General features: G+C 45.1%; 1 long non-coding RNA gene across 1 annotated transcript in view; it reads right to left on the bottom strand.

The window, feature by feature from the left end:
- LOC129702583 (uncharacterized) overlaps positions 1–7,647 on the bottom strand; it is a 29,723-nt gene extending 22,076 nt beyond the window's left edge. The window contains exons 1-2 of the long non-coding RNA XR_008724405.1: positions 6,613–7,647; positions 11–56 (exon numbers count right to left, since the gene is read on the bottom strand). This is a non-coding gene — a long non-coding RNA (uncharacterized LOC129702583). The remainder of the gene's footprint in view (positions 1–10; positions 57–6,612) is intronic.
- Positions 7,648–18,316: the final 10,669 nt, after the last annotated feature.

The following is an 18,316-nucleotide window of genomic DNA, read 5'->3' as shown; positions in this document are numbered from 1 at the left end:
AACAAGTTACCTTTCACCGAAGACTTTGCACACATTCAAGCTTCCATTAGAGCTTTCTGAAATAGAGATGATGAGTCCTATTTTAACCACTGGCAGTATGAGCCATATTTTGTAGTGTATATTAGTATATACTTTTACTTTGCCACTTGGAAACCAAAATATAACTTTGCTTAATTGTAACGGCACCTATGCTAGGATCATATGTTGTGATGCAATTAAGATTGTATGCATATATTTTTCTCTATGCAACAATTACATTTAATTTGCAAAAAGGTATAACATATGTCAGATAACATTACTTAAAAATTACACTTTGTAAATTTATATTGTTCTACTATAATAAGAATGGAAAATCAGGTTGGTTAAATTTTAAAATATAGTGTTGCTTAATCATAGTGATGCTTTTACTGCGTCTACTTAGCCTTGCCTGTTTGACAAAATCTGCACATTGGAAGCAAAAAAGACGTAATATTGTGAAGTAGATGAGTGAATTTTTTGCACACAATAATGCAGCTGACAATGTACTAGAGTAGAATGAAAAATAAAGTGCGAGCTGCTCTGATCATACAGCTTGGTTTGGTATTGAGTACAACGAACCAGGAATATTCCAAATATGAACATTTGTTTGCTTGTTTTAGATAAAAACAGACTGGGCATTGGTGTGGGGCTTCAAAGTTCACAGAATAGGTGACTCTGATCAAGGTGGGAAAGATGCACAAGATATTTTGGTGGTATGGTGGTGCAGTAGTAGAGTTACAACCTTAAAGTACCAGAGACCTGTGTTTGATCCTGACTACGGTGCTGTCTGAATGGAGTTTATATGTTCTCCCTGTGACCACGGGGGTTTACTCCGGGTGCTCCGGTTTCCCCCCACACTCCAATGACATACAGGTTTGCAGGTTAATTGGCTTTGGTAATAAAACCAATGTAAATTGTCCCTAGTGTGTAGGATAGTGCTAGTGTTGGGGGTAATCGCTGATTGGCGTGGACTCAATGGACTGAAAGCCCTGTTTCCGCACCTAAATCCAACATAAAATTTCTGCTATAAAGTGGACTCAAGCAGATATCAACCAAGTTCAGGATTAATGGGGCTATCTGCATTAAATGTATTTTCCTACACATGTAGAATAGAATTTGGTGAAGAGTCATAGCGTCAGAGTGGAAACAGACCCTTCAGCCTAACTTGCCTACACCGACCAACATGCCCCATCTACACTAGTCCCACCTGCCTGCATTTGGCTCACATCCTTCTAAACCTGTCCTATCCATGTACCTGTTGTGAAAGTATCTGCCTCGGTCACCTTCTCTTGCAGCTCGTTCCATACATCCACCACCCTTCACGAAAAATGTTGCTCCTCAGATTCCTATTAAATTTATTCCCCTTTACCTACAACTGGTTCTTGATTCCCTGACTCTGGGTACAAGACTGAGAAACCCCCTCATGATCTTATACATCTCATAAGATCACTCCTCATCCTCCTACATTCCAAGGTATAAAGTCCCAGACTGTTCAACCTCTCCCCATAGTTCAGGCGCTGAAAAATAGACACAAAGTGCTGGTGAAAATTCAGGCAGCATCGCTGGAGAAAAAGGATGGGTGATGATTCGGGTCAGGATCCTTCTTCAGACTGAAAGTATGGGGTGGGGGGGAGGGAAGGAGAAGAGCTGGAAGTACGAAGAAAACAGGGTGTATCAGGGCCAGCCATAAATCACCTCAGGCAGGGCATTGCCTGGTAGGTCCATTGTTGACAAGGGAAGGTGAAATCTCAAGAGAAACAATGTGGACAATTATGGAACTGGTAAAATGGCTAGGGAGGAGGAAGAGGGGAAGGAGGGTGGGGGGAGGAGGAGTATGAGATTAAGCTTCTTTAAATTAAATAATTCAATTTCATACCGCTGCGTTGTAAACTACCCAATATAGCGTGGGTCCTCACTCTGGCTATGGCGGAGCCCCAGGACAGAAAGTTGAGTATGGGAATGTAAAGCGGAGTTGAAATGGTCGGCAACCAGGTGATCCCGTAGCCTAGATGGACCAAGTGTAAGTGTTCCGAGAAACTGTGGGCTCTTGTACATCGGAGAGACCATCCGCAGACTCGGCAGCCGTTTTGCTGAACACTTATGCTTGGTCCACCAAGGCCTACGGGAACTCCCAATTGCAAGTCTACGTTTGGTCTTGCCTATGCACAGGAGTCCACATCGGGAACACTGGATGCGGTAGATGAGGCTAGAGGAGGTACATGTGAACTGTCCATCCTGAAAGGATTGTCGGGGTCACTAGGTGGAGTCAAGGGAAGAGGTACAAGGACAGGTGTGGCATCTTCTGTGGCTGCAGAGGAAAGTACTTGAGGAGGCAGTGGTATAGATGGGAAGGGACGAGTGAACCAAGGAGTTGTGGAGGGGGCGGTCAAGAGAGTTCATTGTCAAGAGAGTTTATTGTCATGTGTCCCAGATAGGACAATGTCCCTGCAGAATGCAGAAAATGGTGGAGATGGGAAGATGTGGTGAGTGGTGGGATCTCTCAGGTGACGGAAATGTTGGAGGATAATGTGTTGGATGTGGAGGCTGGTGGGGTGAAAGGTGAGGACTGGGGAACCCTGTACTTTTTGTGTCGAGGGGAGGGAGTGCAAGAACAGAACTACGGGATACAAAGGAGACACATGTGAGGGCCTCATCTATGACAGAAGGGGGGAACCCATGATCCCTGAAGTATGAGGACATCTCGGATGTCGATGTCCATCTTCGGACAACTCGGATGTCCTTGTACGGAACTTCTCATCTTGGCAACAGATGTGACCAAGACGGTGGACTCAATTCCTACTCTCAATTCCTCCGTCTCTGTTCCCAGGATGAGGTGTTCCATACTAGGAGATCCAAGATGTTCTCATTCTTCAGGGACCATGGGTTCCCTTCTTCTGTCATAGATGAGGCCCTCACACGTGTCTCCTCTGCGTCCCGTAGTTCTGCTTTCACGCCTCTTCCCACCAGAGAATAAGGACAAAGTTCCCCTGGTCCAAACCTTTCACCCCACCAGCCTCCACAACGAACACATTATCCTCTGACATTTCTGTCACCACAAGTGATCCCACCACTAAACACATCTTCTCATCTTCACCCCTTTCCACCTACTGCAAGGACTGCTCCCTCCGCAACTCCTTGGTTCCCTCATCCCTTTCCGCACATACCACCACCTCCCCAGAAGATGCAACACCTGTCCTTATACCTCCTCCCTCAACTCAACCCAGGTACTCTGACAGTCTTTCCAGGTAAGACCGAGATATTACTCCTCCAACCTCATCTACTGTACCCGGTGTTCCCGATGTGGGCTCTTGTACATCGGAGAGACCAACCGCAGACTCGGCATCCGTTTTGCTGAACACTTACGCTTGGTCCACCTAGGCCTACGGCAACTCCCGATTGCAAACCATTTAAAACTCCCCTTCCCATTCTGACCTTTCTGTCCTGGGGCTCCTCCATTGCCACAGCGAGGCCACACACTATATTGAAGGAACAGCACCTAATTTTTCGCTTGGGTAGCTTACAACCCAGCATTATGAACATTGAATTCTCTAATTTTAAGTAGCCTCAACCCTTACTAATTTTCCCTACCCCCTCCCTTCTTGCCCCCTTCCTCCTCCCTTGTCGTTTTACCAGTTCCACAGTTGTCCACATTGTTTCTCTTGAGATCACATGCTTCCTTAGCCAACAAAGAACCTACCAGGCAATGCTCTGCCTGAGGCTATTTCATGAATTCATAAGTTGTAGGATCAGAATTAGGCCATTCGGCCCATCAAGTCTAATCTGCCATTCAATCATGGCTAATTTATCTTTCCCTCTCCTACCTTCTCCCCATTACCCTTGAAACCCTTACTAAACAAGAATCTATCAATCGCCACCTTAAAAATATCCATTGACTTGGCCTCCACTGACTTCTGTGACAATGAATTCCACAGATTCACTTTCCTCTGATGAAAGAAATTCCTTCTCATCTCCTTTCTAAAGGTACGTCCTTTTATTCTGAGGCTTTGGTCTCTGGTCATAGACTCTCCCACTAGTGGACACATTCTCTCCACATCCACTCTATCTAAGCCTTTCACTATTCAGTAGGTTACAATGAGTTACCCCTCTCATCCTTCTAAACTTTAGCGAGTACAGGCCCTGTGCCATCAAACGCTCGTCATATGTTAACCTAATCATCCGTGGGACAATTCTTTTGAACCTCCTTTGGACCCTCTCCAAAGCCAGCACATCATTCCTCAGATAAGGGGCCAAAAACTGCTCACAATACTTCAAATGCAGTCTGACAATTGAACCTTATAAAGCCTCAGCATTACATCCCTGCTTTTTGTATTCTAGCTTTACCGAAATTAATGCTACCATTGCATTCTCCTTCCTTACTACCGTGTTGACTTGCAAATTAACTTTTTGGGGCTCCTGCACTAGCACACTTAAGCCATTTGTAGCTGGCCCTGATTGGGCCTGGTCTTTTCTCGCCTACAGCTATTCAATTCCCATCACTTTCAGTCTGAAGAAGGGTCCTGACCCGAAATGTCACCCATCCATTTTCACCAGAAATGCTGTCTAACCTACTGAGTTACTCCAGTACTATATTTGGTGTACACAACAGCATCTACATTTCTTTGATTCAACATCCTCACAAGTCTTCCCTGGGCCTTACTATCTTTCCCACAAGAGGGTGACAAAAACTGAACACAATACTCCGAATGTGGCCCCACCAATGTCCTGTACAAATGTAACACAACATTCCAACTTCGATACTCAATACTTTGACTCATGAGGCCAACATTCTGAAAGCCTTGTTGACCACCCGATCTACCTGTGAGGCCACTTGCAAGGAACTATGTACCTGCACTCTGAGATCCCTCTGCACGACATCACTCCCCAGAGCCCTGCCATTCACTGTGAAGGTCCTGCCCTGCTTTGACTTCCCAAAATGCAACTTCTTGCACTTAGCTTTATTAAACTCCATTAATCATTCCTCAGTCTATTTGCCCAACTGATCAAGATCCAGCTGCAATTTTTGACAAACATCTTCACTATCTCCAATGCCTTCCACTTACACGTCATTTGCAAACTTGCTAATCATGCCTTGTACATTCACATCCAAATCGTTGATAGAAACCACAAACAGCAAATGGCCCAGCACTGATCCCTGAGGCACGACCACTAGTCACAGACCTCCAGTCCGAAAAACAACTATCCGCCATCACCCTCTGCTTCCTTCCATGAAGCCAATTCTCTATCCAGTCGGCCAGTTCTTCTTGGATCCCATGTCCCTTGTGATCTGACACTCCAAAGCAGCCTATCATACAGAACCTTATCAAATACCTGGTAATTTATTTGTAGAATCACGTTCCAGCATGATCTACAGACTTCAGGGGAGTGGAGAATAGATATAGGGTGGGGAAGGTGGTGAAGAGAGAAAACAGACACATTCATTAATCTTTTCAAGATGAATTTCATTTTCTTATATTCATTGCAGCCGAGTGTAGCTGAGGAAATCTCAGCCAACGTGTTCACCAAGTTGTAGAGTAAAAGACATGGTAAATATGGTCAAAATCATTTTTTTTTAAATGCCACATTTAGGATACAAAATAAATTAAAATGCTTCAGAAAAGACAAAAGCTAATTAGATCCGAATGGTCCATATATTTTGGGAAATTCACAGTACCTCCTGCTTTCACACTGCATTCCTCTATCCATTCTTTCTGCAGCATCATAACTCTGGGCCCATTTATCCTGTCTATTCTAACAAGTTTCTCCTTCAGTTGCAACACAAGTAGATAGAGTGGTAAAGAAAGCATATTGTATACTGACTTGCATTGGACGAGGCATTCAGTACAAGAGTCAGATAGACTAGGACTTTGGTTAGGCCGCATTTAGAGTATTACATGCAGTTCTGGTTGCACCATTACAGGAAGGATGTGGAGGCTTTGGAGTGGGTGCAGAGGAGGTTTACCAGAATGCTGCCTGGATTAGAGGGTATCAGTTATAAGCAGAGGTCGGACAGGCTTGTTTTCTCTGGAATGCAAGATGTTTAGGGGATCTGCTGGTGGAGGCAGACACGATAATGTCATTTAAGAGCTTGTAGATAAGTACATGTATATGCAGGCAATGGGGTAATGTAGATCATGTGCAAGCAGGTGACATTTTTGACATGGGCATTATGGGCCGAAGGGCCTGTTTCTTCATCAGTTCATTAGTGATAGGACCAGGATTAGGCCATTCAGCCCATCAAGTCTACTCAGCCATTTCATCATGGCTGATCTATCAGGGGGCGCCGGAGGCGGGAGATGGCAGCCGTGCCGGCAGTCTGTTCATTTTTTTCATCCTTTTGTTATTTTTAGCGTTTGTTTAAAGTTTGTTTTAATGTTCTTCTGTTTGTTTTATGGGGGGGTAGGGGGAAACCTTTTTTTCAGGTTCTTACCTTCCCGGAAATGTGATCAAGTTTCGGATCACATTGTCCGGGCTCTGCGGCCTACCATTGATGGAGCTGGAAGTCAAGCCACCTCGTGAGCCCCACCGCAGGGCGCGGACTTACCATCGGAGCGGATCCCTTGCCTGGGATCGCTCCCACCACGCCTGCGGACTTACCATCAAGGGCTCACAGTCTCGGGAGAGGCAAGTCGGGAGCTCCAATGCCGCAGTACGTTCGTCCATGCCCCAACGCGAGGTTTGATCGCCTGGCGCGGAGGAGCTGATATCCCCCCCGATGCGGGAGCTGAACGCCTCGACGCAGAGGGCCCAAACGCCGCCGGCTGCGGGAGTCAAGACAGTCTCGTCAACGCAGCAGCCCCCGACCAAGGAAGAACATGAGAAGGACTTGGAACTTTATTTTCGCCTTCCATCACAGTGAGGAATGTGTAGGAGTCACAGAGTGATGGATGTTTATGTTAAAATGTGTTTGCTGAGTCTGTTGCTTTTTTAAATTGTATGACTGACCTGGCCAGTGAATTTCGCTACACCAACTTGTGTATGTGACAATAAATGAACTTATGAACTTATCTCTCCCCCTCAACCTCATTCTTTTGCCTTCTCCGTGTAACCCGACACTCATACTAATCAAGAATCTATTTCTGCCTTAAAAATAATCATTGACGGCCTCCAGAGCCTTCAGTGCTATACTTTTATGTGTTTTATGTTCTTCACACTGACAAGTTTGAATTATATTTGTGATTTTTTTTTACTGTTAACAAGATTTTATCCTAACCTAATCTGTTACTTTATTTCCTCGTTGTATGACTTATGTCTGACTTTTGATTCATTCACACTGCAACAATTTTAATCAAAGCAAACGAAAAAAAGCATACATGGCCTTTTCTTCAATGAAGGCATTCCAGGTGGTATATAAGGCAGCCACATATACCACCAACTTACCCCTCAAGCCAAGCAATTTCATGGAAAAGTTGGGACGCTATGGCTAAATTGGTAAAAAGTCTTAAAAATGATTATCTGACTTTAAGACAATCAAGTAATCTCCAGGAGATCATCTAAAGAGGGTCAGCATTTCCAGTAATCCCTTTGTTAGCCTTTACTTATCTTTCAGATGGGATGTTAAACTGAAATCTTGTATACCTTCTGAGGTGCATGTCTTGATATTATTTTGAAGAAAAGCGATGGAGCTCTCCCTAATATCCGAGCCAACCATTATCCTGCACAGACATCCTTTATAGAGACTGCTGCCATTATTACGATTCTCTGCGTAGCTTTCTGCCCTAATTCATGGTTGCTGCATGCCATACATTAAATATTAATGGAGAAAGCTCACTAGCATGTGGCTAGTGAAAAAACTGCATTGGCTGTAAAATGCTGCAGGATCTCTTGAAGCCATAAAAAGCATTTTATTTGAAATATTTTTCTTTCAATAACGTATCAATGCCCCAAGCAAAGAAGGCTGGGTAGTTCAAGTATGTTTCAGTAATCCATTGCAGAGGAAGATCACATTGAAAATAAATAAAATTGCATTTAACTTTTATCTTCCCATTTCATGCATATCCCTTAGTTTTTTTAATTTTTTATTTAAATTAAAAATGAAATGGTTAGAACATTAATCTTATATAATTGATAAAAACTTCAATTATTCTACTATCAAACCTTTATTTCGTCAATTAAAATAATTGAAGAAATTATCAAGTCATTTCAAGAAACCTAAGATTAATTGCTGTGATTACTACCTGCTGTGTTTTTATGAGGGCCTCATTATTCTTTACCAAGAATGAGGATCTAAAAGTGTACTGTGTTGTGCATTACAAAAGGCGAGCATTATGGAATCTTTCTGCTAAAGCTCTATTATCTTAGTAATGCTACACAAAGCGTTTTAACTTTTCATTGTCTTTGCCACAATACTAGTGAACTTTCTACATGACCCTGAATGGATATCCCTGCATCACATACACCAGAAATTGCCTTAACAAAATTCAAACCACTCAGAATGGTGATTGTTTCAAGAGTGACTTGATTCATTGCAATTCTAACCTCCTACCATCTTAACTCAGTCAAAAATAAACTTTTAATTACAGTCTTTAAGCCAGTTATTTATCTAGCTCGTTTTATCATAACTTTCCATCTTTTTTACTATCTATTAAATGCCAGTGTAAACACTATTAAAAGTATCACGAATATCTCAGAATATATCAAAATTGAAGCTTTTCACTATGCTTGAAAAATTCTGGCACATTGGCTGAATTTGTGGGCTTATGGACTTTTAAAATATTTTAAAATATTTATTTTTCAGAGTTCATTGCAAATTTTCCAGCAGTTGTTAAATGTAGATGTTCTTCAGATGTAGATATATTTTTGAACCTTCTTCAAATAATTTGTATTAGTATTAGTTTATTATTGTCACGAGTATCAAGATTCAATGGAAAACAAGTTTTGTGTGCTATCCAGGCAAATCAGGTGGTGCAAGAGAAAATAAGCAGACTGCAGAATCTAGTCTACATCTACAGAGAAAGTGCAGAATTTTAAAAGTGCAACAGCCCCAATGAGGTTGATTGGAAGAATGGGAATGCATTCTTAGCATATGAGAGGTCCATTCATGTTTCTGATAACAGCAGCTGTTCTTGAATTTGTTGAAGGTCCTTATGCATCTTCTCCCTAATGGGAGAGTGAGAGAAGAAAATTACCAGTTGTGAATGGCCCTTGAAGATGCTGGCTGCAGTTTTGAGACAACTTTAAAGTATCTAGTTGAACTAGTGTAGATGGGACATTGGCCGACGTGGGCAAGTTGGGCCGAAGGACCTGTTTCCACGCCGTAAGGCTCAATGATTCTATCTGTGGAGTTGATAGAGGAGGCTGGTTTGGGTGATGGACTGGTACTGGTTAGAATTCTCTGCAATTTTTGAGATCTTGGACCAAGCGTGCCAAAACTAAAGCTGTGATAGAATGCATCCTCTTGTGCATCTGTAGAAATGGTAATTCATTGGAGACATGCCAAATTTCCTAAGCCTTCTTAGGAAGTAGAGGTGGTGATATGCTTTATTGGCTGTATTATCAATGTGATTGGACCAGGACAAATTGTTAGTGATATTTACAACTACCAACTCAAAGTTCTTGGCCATCTCCACTGCAGCACCATTTTACTGGGGCCTATTCTCCACCATGCTTCCTGAAGTGATGACCAGCTTCTTTATATCACCTACATTGAGGGAGAGACTTGTCTCAACACAATGCTACTATGCTTTCTATCCCCTTCCAGTATCCTTCCTTGTTATTGTTGGAAATCTACCCATTACATGGTATCGTCTGCAAATGTGTGAGTTGGAAAAGGAGTTGGAGCAGAACATAGCCACACAGTCATGAGTGTTTAGGGAGTATTACAGTTGAGGTGTTGGACATCCTACAACATGAGGATTGGTAAATCTCCTGGGCCTAATTAGATACATCCAAGGACATTGTGGTAAAACATCAAAATAAATTGCAGGAGTCCCCTATTTAAGAAGGTTGCAAAGAAAAGCTGGTTACTATAGACCAAAAGGGTTTCGACCCGAAACGGTGTCTATTTCCTTCGCTCCATAGACGCTGCCTCACCCGCTGAGTTTCTCCAGCATTTTTATCTACCTTCGATTTTCCAGCATCTGCAGTTCCTTCTTAAACTATAGACCAGTGAGCTTGACACCTGCCATAGTAAAGTTACTGAAGAGGATTCTGCAGGATACGATACACGTACATTTGAAAAGACAGGGCCGATTAGGGATTGTCAGCATGGGAGCTCATGTCTCGTGAATATGATTGAGTTTTTTGAAATGGTAACCAAAAGGTTGACGAGGGCAGATCCATAGACTTGGTCTAAACGGACTTCAGCAAAGCTTTTGATGTGGGTTCCACATAGTAGGCTGCTCTGGAAAGTTAGATCATATGGAATCCAGGGAGAGATAGTTAACTGGATAAAGAATTAAAAAACATCGTGGAAGGAAGCAGAGAGTTGTGGTGGAAGATTGTGTAATCGGACTAGAGCGGTGTGCCTCAGGGTTCTATGCTGGGCCCATTGCTATTTGTCATCTATATAAATGAGTTGAATAAGAATGTACAAGGCATAAATAGTAAGTTTACTGATTACACTAAAGTAGATGGAGTCATAGACAGTGAACATTGTTATGAAGAATTACAGCAGGATCTTGAATCAGCTGGGCAAGTGGGCTGAAGAATGGCTGATGGAGTTGAATACAGGTAAGTGTGAGGTGTTGCATTTTGAGAAGCTGAAACAGGTCAGGACCTTCAAAGTGAACAGTACGGCCCCGGGGAGCATTGTGGAGCAGGGGAATCTAGGTGTAGAAACAAAGAACTGAAGATGTTGGATAATACACAAAAGGACACAAAGTGCTGGAGTAGCTCAGCAGGTCAGGCAGTATCAAACAGCAGAAGTCTGAAGGAGGTGTCTCGAACTGTATCATCACCAATCAGCCTGAATGAGAATAGGTAGGGTGAATGCACAGTCTTTTTCCCAGGGAATTCAAGAACTGGAGGGCATAGTGAAAAAGATACTTTTCTAACAACTAAACAGGTTCGCTTCTTAAAAATATAGACAACTCAAAACACCGTTGGTAGACCAGTTCAAAACTTTACTTATTATCGGGCAATGGAGGTGGTCGAACTCCAGTCAAGTGAACAATACAGACAAAGTGTTTAAGAAGGAACTGCAGATGCTGGTAAATCGAAGTGTTGGAGAAACTCCGCGGGTTCAGCAGCATCTATGCAACGAAGGTAATAGGCAACGTTTCAGGCCGAAACCCTTCTTCAAACTGACGGGGGGGGGGGGGAGTAGGCGGGGAGTAGAAAGGAAAAAGGAGGAGGAGGAGCCCAAGGGCTGAGGGAGAGCTAGGAAGGGGAGGAGACAGTAAGGGCTAACGGAATTAGGAGAATTCAATGTTTATACCAGCAGGGTGCAGACTGCCCAAGCAGAATATGAGGTGCTGTTCCTCCAATTTCCAGTGGTGCTCACTCTGGCCATGGAGGAGGCCCAGGACAGAGAAGTTGGATACGGAATGGGAGGGGGAGTTGAAGTGCTGAACCACTGGGAGGTGAGGTTGGTTAATGCGGACCGAGCGGACGTGTTCGGCGAAACGATCGGCAAGCCTCCGCTTAGTCTCACCGATGTAGATCAGCGGACATCTAGAGCAGCGGATGCAATAGATGAGGTTGGAGGAGATGCAGGTGAATCTCTGTCGCACCTGGAACGACTGCTAGGGTCCCTGAATGGAGTCGAGGGGGGAGGTAAAGCGACAAGTGTAGCATCTCTTACGGTTGCAAGGGAAAGTGCCCGGGGAGGGGGTGGTGCGGGAGGGAAGGGAAGAATTGACAAGGAAGTTATGGAGGGAGCGGTCTTTGCGGAAAGCAGATAGGGGGGGAGATGGGAAGAAGTGGTGAGTGGTGGGGTCACGTTGGAGCTGGCGAAACTGATGGAGGAATATTTGTTGTATGTGACAGCTAATGGGGTGAAAGGTGAGGACTAGGGGGACTCTGCCCTTGTTGCAAGTGGGGGGGATGGGGAGAGAGAGCAGTATTACAGGGTATGGAAGAAACCCTGGTGTGAGCCTCATCCATAGTAGGGGAGGGAAATTGCCGTTCCCTGTAGAATGAGGACAGTTCCGATGCCCTGGGAGTAGATGCGGCGTAGACAGAGGAATTGAGAGTAGGGGATGGAGTCCTTACGGGAAGCAGGGTGGGAAGAAGAGTAGTCTAGATAGCAATGGGAGTCAGTGGGTTTATAGTGGATGTCGGTCAGAAGTCTATCACCTGCGATGGAGATAGTGAGGTCAAGAAATGGTAGGGAAGTATCGGAAATGGTCCAGGTGTATTTGAGTGCCTGGATGGAAGTTAGTGGTGAAGCGGATGAAGTCAGTCAGTTGTGTGTGGGTGCAGGAGGTAGCAACAAAGCAATCGTCGATGTAGCGGAGGTAGAGGTCGGGGATGGGGCCCTGGTACACCCCGACAAAGAGGCAGGTGTAGCTGGGGCCCATGCGTGTACCCATAGCTACGCCTTGTATTTGGAGGAAATGGGAGTAGTCAAACAAGAAGTTATTGAGGGTAAGGACCAACTCCGCTAGGCAGAGGAGTATCAGTGGACGGGTATAGGTTGCTTCTCTGGTTGAGGAAGAACCGGAGGGCTTTGAGGCCATCCTGGTGGGGGATGAAGGTGCAGCGAGACCTGGGCGTCCTTGTACACCGGTCACTGAAAGTTGGCTTACAGGTACAGCAGGCAGTGAAGAAAGCTAATGGGATGTTGGCCTTCATAACAAGAGGATTTCAGTATAGGAGTAAAGAGGTTCTTCTGCAGTTGTATAGGGCTCTGGTGAGACCATATCTGGAGTATTGTGTACAGTTTTGGTCTCCTAATTTGAGGAAGGACATCCTTGTGATTGAAGCAGTGCAGCGTAGGGTCACGAGATTGATCCCTGGGATGGCGGGACTGTCATATGTGGAAAGATTGAAAAGACTAGGCTTGTATTCACTGGAGTTTAGAAGGATGAGGGGAGGGGAGATCTTATAAAAACTTATAAAAGGACTGGACAAGCTAATTTTGTTTTTTCTCTGCGATATTGGCATCTCCAATCTCACTTTAACCAGGATGCCAAAAGCATCCAGGTCTCTTTTTGAACAGTTCTAAAGTAGAAATAGGAGAAAAAATAGCAAACTGAAAACATCGAAAAGACAAAACAAACTGCTTATTTGCATCTCTCCTCCATTTAAGTTAAAAGAAAACAAAGAGTAAACTGTTAATATCCACATAAATAGATAAGCATATCCAAAGAACAAAGGAAAAGAAAATAACTGTGTGTGGCTCCACCCCCACACAACTGCAACTTCTTAAAGAGACACTACCTTCAAACTCTTAAAACTTTTATGATCATCACAATTTGGGTTTCAAATTGTAAGGTGTATTTCCATTGTTTTCACTCCTTACCAGCATTCGTAAGGCAGTTTATATAATATAAAAGAACAGAGAGAAAAACATTAGTTTTTCAGCTACACAAACTTGTCTGAGAGGGGTGAACCAGAGGTCCCTCAAAGAGTCAATGGCGCAGCCCTTTCGTTTCCAAAAATCGCGCTAAGAGGCGTCCCTCAGTATTAACTTTACATCACCCATGTATTGGCAAGGCAGTTCTGTCTACTATAATCTTTGGTTCTGTGGGGACCAATGTGCAGAATTCTGTGCATTGGCAGAGGCAAGGGGCGACAGTAGTATCCTGTCTCAATGATACTCTTCCTCTGCATTGTTTAACTCGTTCATTGCTGGATTCATTACTGCTATTCCTTCCGCTTCTGCATCAGCCCTTTCCCTTCTTTAGCATCTTTCTTTTCAGTCTCCCATTCGCTATCAGTATCATTTTCTAATGGGGGTGCCCTTCCCTGAGGGGTGGCTGGAGCCCCCCCTCTCTCCCCCTATGGGATCTTCGTGGGGTAGCTCCTGCCGCCAGGGCATATAGGGCAGGTGGTCTACACTATTCCCAACTTTGTTCCCTATTCACCCCCAAATTTGTTCCTTATCTCCCCTCTTCCATAAACAGGGTTGCCGTGCCAGACATGGGGAACCCGGGGTTATTTCGTTTTGGCGCCTTTTTTTCTCTTTTTACCAATTGTCGCTTAATTTGCCACTCAATCAGGCCTTTTTTTCCAGCCTTTCCCTGTTGCTTTATCATGCCAATTACATTCTGCTTGTAACACATCCCAATTCTTAGGTCTACCATCCTTTTTCATCTTTACTACCTTGTTAACAGTTTCTACATTCTCCGACTGGCCAGGATTCATCTCCCAAACGTTTGGTTAGCTTATAACTTAATATTCTATAGTCTTTGTTACTTTTAGGATTCAAATAACACATGGGTTGGACGGGCGTTCCCGTCACTTTTATCCAGATTATTCCCCATAGCCGCGAGTTCTTCTCAGCCCGGCTACTTCTCAACCTAGCCGCAAATTTCTCTCTGCCCGGCAACTTCTCAACCTGGCTGCAAGTTTCTCTCAGCCTGGCTACTTCTACTTTCCCAGTAGTAAAACGACTTACCAACTACTTTCCTAGCATCAAAATCTCTTATCAACTACTTTCCTAGTAGCAAAATCTCTTAACAAATACTTTCCTAGTAGCAAAAATACATTAATTTAAGACAAACCGTTTTAGTTTGCTTTATCCAATCGCCAACTACTCTCTTGGTAGCAAAATATATAATTTGCGACAAACCTTTTTAGTTTGCTCTATCCAATCACCGACTACTCTCATGGTAGCAAAATACATACACAATTGGTCTTACCGTTGTCTGTATTAAGGACCTCGGCGGGGAACCAGATCAACCTCTGATGAATGACCACAGATGTTACCGGGAGTTTCTAGGGGAGTCGGTCTCAAAGGGTACCATTAGAGCTCAGTTTTCTCCCTGTCCAATCTCAGTCACTCTGTAGCCTCTTGCACAGTCATCCGTTGATGGTCCCAGCGATATCCTGCCGACTACGCCAATGATAAGGTTCACTTCTTAATAACAGACAACTCACAAAAACGTTAGGTAGACTAACTCAAGCTTTAGGGATCACCTGCCGGTGGAAGTGACAGGGATAAACCAGTCAAGTAAGCTACAGACACGACTTTCCCCGTGCCACCACTTCAATGAACAACGATTTGCATGATGTTTTATACTGTGTGTGTGTCACTTAGACACATTCCAAAGATTTTAGTCATGGTCAAGATGTGGCCAATATACATCACTACAGGAAGCATCTGAGCTTGTCCCTTATCAATTAGTAGACACATTTCAAAGGCATTTTATCAGTTGGTACTTCCAGGATAAGACATTTCAAAGGCATCTGTCTCTTATCAGATAATACTTTCGGGAAGGACATTTCAAAGGCATCTTATCCGTTGGTACTTTCAGGACAAGACATTTCAAAGGCATCTGTATAGCGGCACTTTCGGAAGAAGGCATGTCAAAGCCATCGGTCATTGTCTCAATAGAGATCACTTGAGCCAAGCCTGGGCTTGTCTCTCCCGCTTGAAATACAAGCTACAACCTAGTCAAGTATTCCAACATGTATCTTTTACATATTTAAAAGCATTTAACCTTTTCACCTCGCCTGCATCCCCAGACTCCAAGTACAAATTATCTTAGATTGAAGGGTCTCGACCTGTATTGTCACCCATTTCTTCTATCCAGAGATGCTGCTTGTCCATCTGAGTTACTCCAGCATTTTGTGTCTATATTCTCTCCTTAGTTACCCTCTTGTTTTTAAGGTAGGTATAAAAAGCTTAGGGATTTTCTTTAATCTGCCTCGACAAAGCTATCTTGTGGCCCTTTGCAGCCCTTCTAATCACCTGCTTGAGTTGTTTACCTCCTTTCTTTATATTCCCCAAAAGCCCTGTCTGATTCGATCCTTTTAAACCTTGCATGTGCTTCCATTTTCATTTTTGACCAAATTTGCAACTCATTGTTTAGTTTAGTTTAGTTTATTGTCATAAGGTATAGTAATAGAATTAGACCATTCGGCCCATCAAGTCTACTCTGCCATTCAGCTATAGCTGATCTATCTCTCCCTCCTAACCCCATTCTCCTGCCTTCTCCCCATAACCTCTGACATCTATACCAATCAGGAATCTATCTATCTCTGCCTTAAAAATATCCATTGACTTAGCCTCCGCAGCCTTCTGTGACAAAGAATTCCACAGATTCACCACCCTCTGATGAAATACATTTCTCCTCATCCCCTTCCTAAAGAACGTCCTTTAATTCTGAGGCTATGACCTCTAGTCCTAGACTCTCCCACCAGTGGAAACATCCTCTCCACATCCACTCTATCCAAGCCTTTCATTATTCTGTATGTTTTAATGAAGTCCCCTCTCATTATTCTAAACTCCAGTGAGTACTTGCCCAGCGCCAACAAACGCTCAACATAGGTTATCCTCATTCCTGGACCGAGCTTGTCACGTGTACCGAAGTACAGTGAAAAGCTTTTGTTGCGTGATACGCAGTCAGTGTAGCGGACACAGAGTTGTCCGTTAAAGAATGAGGCAGACACGAAGTTTGCCCGAAATTCTTGTCCTTTATTGCTACACTAATTCTCCTCACTCACCAACCCCGTGCGCACGCGATTAACCCCTTAAATACTCGCCACGGGCACCCATGACCACACCGTGACCCCTAACTCTCATCACCGGGACACGTGAATCCCCCCAAGAGCTGAAGGTTATGTACAGTGCGTGGCTGCCACATTACCCCTCCAGAAACGGAGGCACAAAAATGGATGGGCAGCCAAATGCGGTGGTCGGACCTCGTAAGTACATCCCCATGCAAAGGTTTATTTTGTGGTAAGGACGAACTAGGTGGGACCCTCGACGGCGTACGCCCTCGATGGCGGACGCCCTTGACGGCGAGGCTGGGCCGCCTGGACTGGCTCGCTCAGGACCAAATGGGCCGGCTTCAAACGAGTCACTGACACGGTCTCCCCCCGACCCCCCATGTCCAATTCAAAAGTCATGGGCCCATGCCGTAGCACCCAAAAAGGGCCTTGTGGGCGCTGTATGGGCGTCGCGGCGGAGGAAGACTACTGACAGTCCACAAGAGCCGGCGGCATGTGGGATGGAGCAACACCATGCCGCGACGTTGGGACAGGAGACAAGGCACCGACGCTCTCCCGCAGTTGGACCAACATGGATGATGGCGACTCCTGGGGGCCGCCAGTGGTTGGGATAAACTCCCCGGGCACGGTGAATGGAACGTCGTAAACCATCTCGGCCGATGAAGCCTGCAAGTCCTCCTTTGGGGGGTGCGAATCCCCAGCAGGACCCACGGCAACTTGTCCATCCAACCGGGACCGGTGAGGCGATCTTTCAAAGCGTCCTTAAGCCGGCAGTGGAAACGTTCCACCAGCCCATTCGACTGTGGGTGATAGGCTGTCGAGTGATGGTGCTGAGCCCCCGACAGGCGAGCTATTGCTGACCACAGCTCCAATGTGAATTGGGCACCCCGGTCGGTCGAGACATCCAGCGGTAACCTGAAATGGGCAAAACCAGGGCACGCACGCAGGACAGGGTCAAGGTGTCGACAAGCAGGATGGCCTCCAGCCACCGAGTGAAATGGTCCACCACCATAACCAAGTGTGAAATTCCAAGGGACGGAGGCAGCGGCCCCACAATATCCACGTGGACGTGGTCGAAACGTCAGCGAGGCACCACGAAGTCTTGAACTGGCACCTGTACGTGCTGCTGAACCTTCGATGTTGGACAGGGAATGCCTGTCCGGGCCCAATGTCCAACCTGCTTCTGCAATCCATGCCATACGAATCTTGCAGCAACCAACGCCACTATCGCCCGGATGGATGGGTGGCCCAAACCATGAATGTCGTTGAAAACCCGACGACGCCAGGCCGCCGGAACAATAGGCCGCAGCTGCCCCGTGGAGATGTCACACAGGACGGTGATGCCAGCAGAACCCAAAAGCACGTTCTCGAGCACCAGTCCTGTGATGGTTGTTCGGTACACCCTCATCTCCTCATCCGCTAGCTGCTCCGCCGCCAAAGCAGGGTGATCGATTCCTGGGCACACGTCGAGAACGGCCATAAAAGCCGGGCGGGACAAGGTGTCTTCGACCAGGTTATTTTTCTCAACAATGAGGCAGATGTCCATTGTAAACTCGAAGATAGCAGTGAGGTGACGCTGCTGCCGAGCGGTCCAAGGGTCGTCAATTTTGGCAAAGGCGAAAGTGAGGGGCTTATGGTCAGTAAACGCAACGAAGTTCTGGCCCTCCAGGAAATAACGGAAATGCCTCACCGCCAGGTATAAAGCGAGCAATTCCCGGTCGAATGTGCTGTATTTATGCTT

Source organism: Leucoraja erinacea, chromosome 13, assembly GCF_028641065.1.
Source record: "Leucoraja erinacea ecotype New England chromosome 13, Leri_hhj_1, whole genome shotgun sequence".
NCBI classification, from domain to species: Eukaryota; Metazoa; Chordata; class Chondrichthyes; order Rajiformes; family Rajidae; genus Leucoraja; species Leucoraja erinaceus.
The sequence above is the reverse complement of the archived record's forward strand: the minus strand, read 5'-3'. Positions and strand labels throughout refer to the sequence as shown.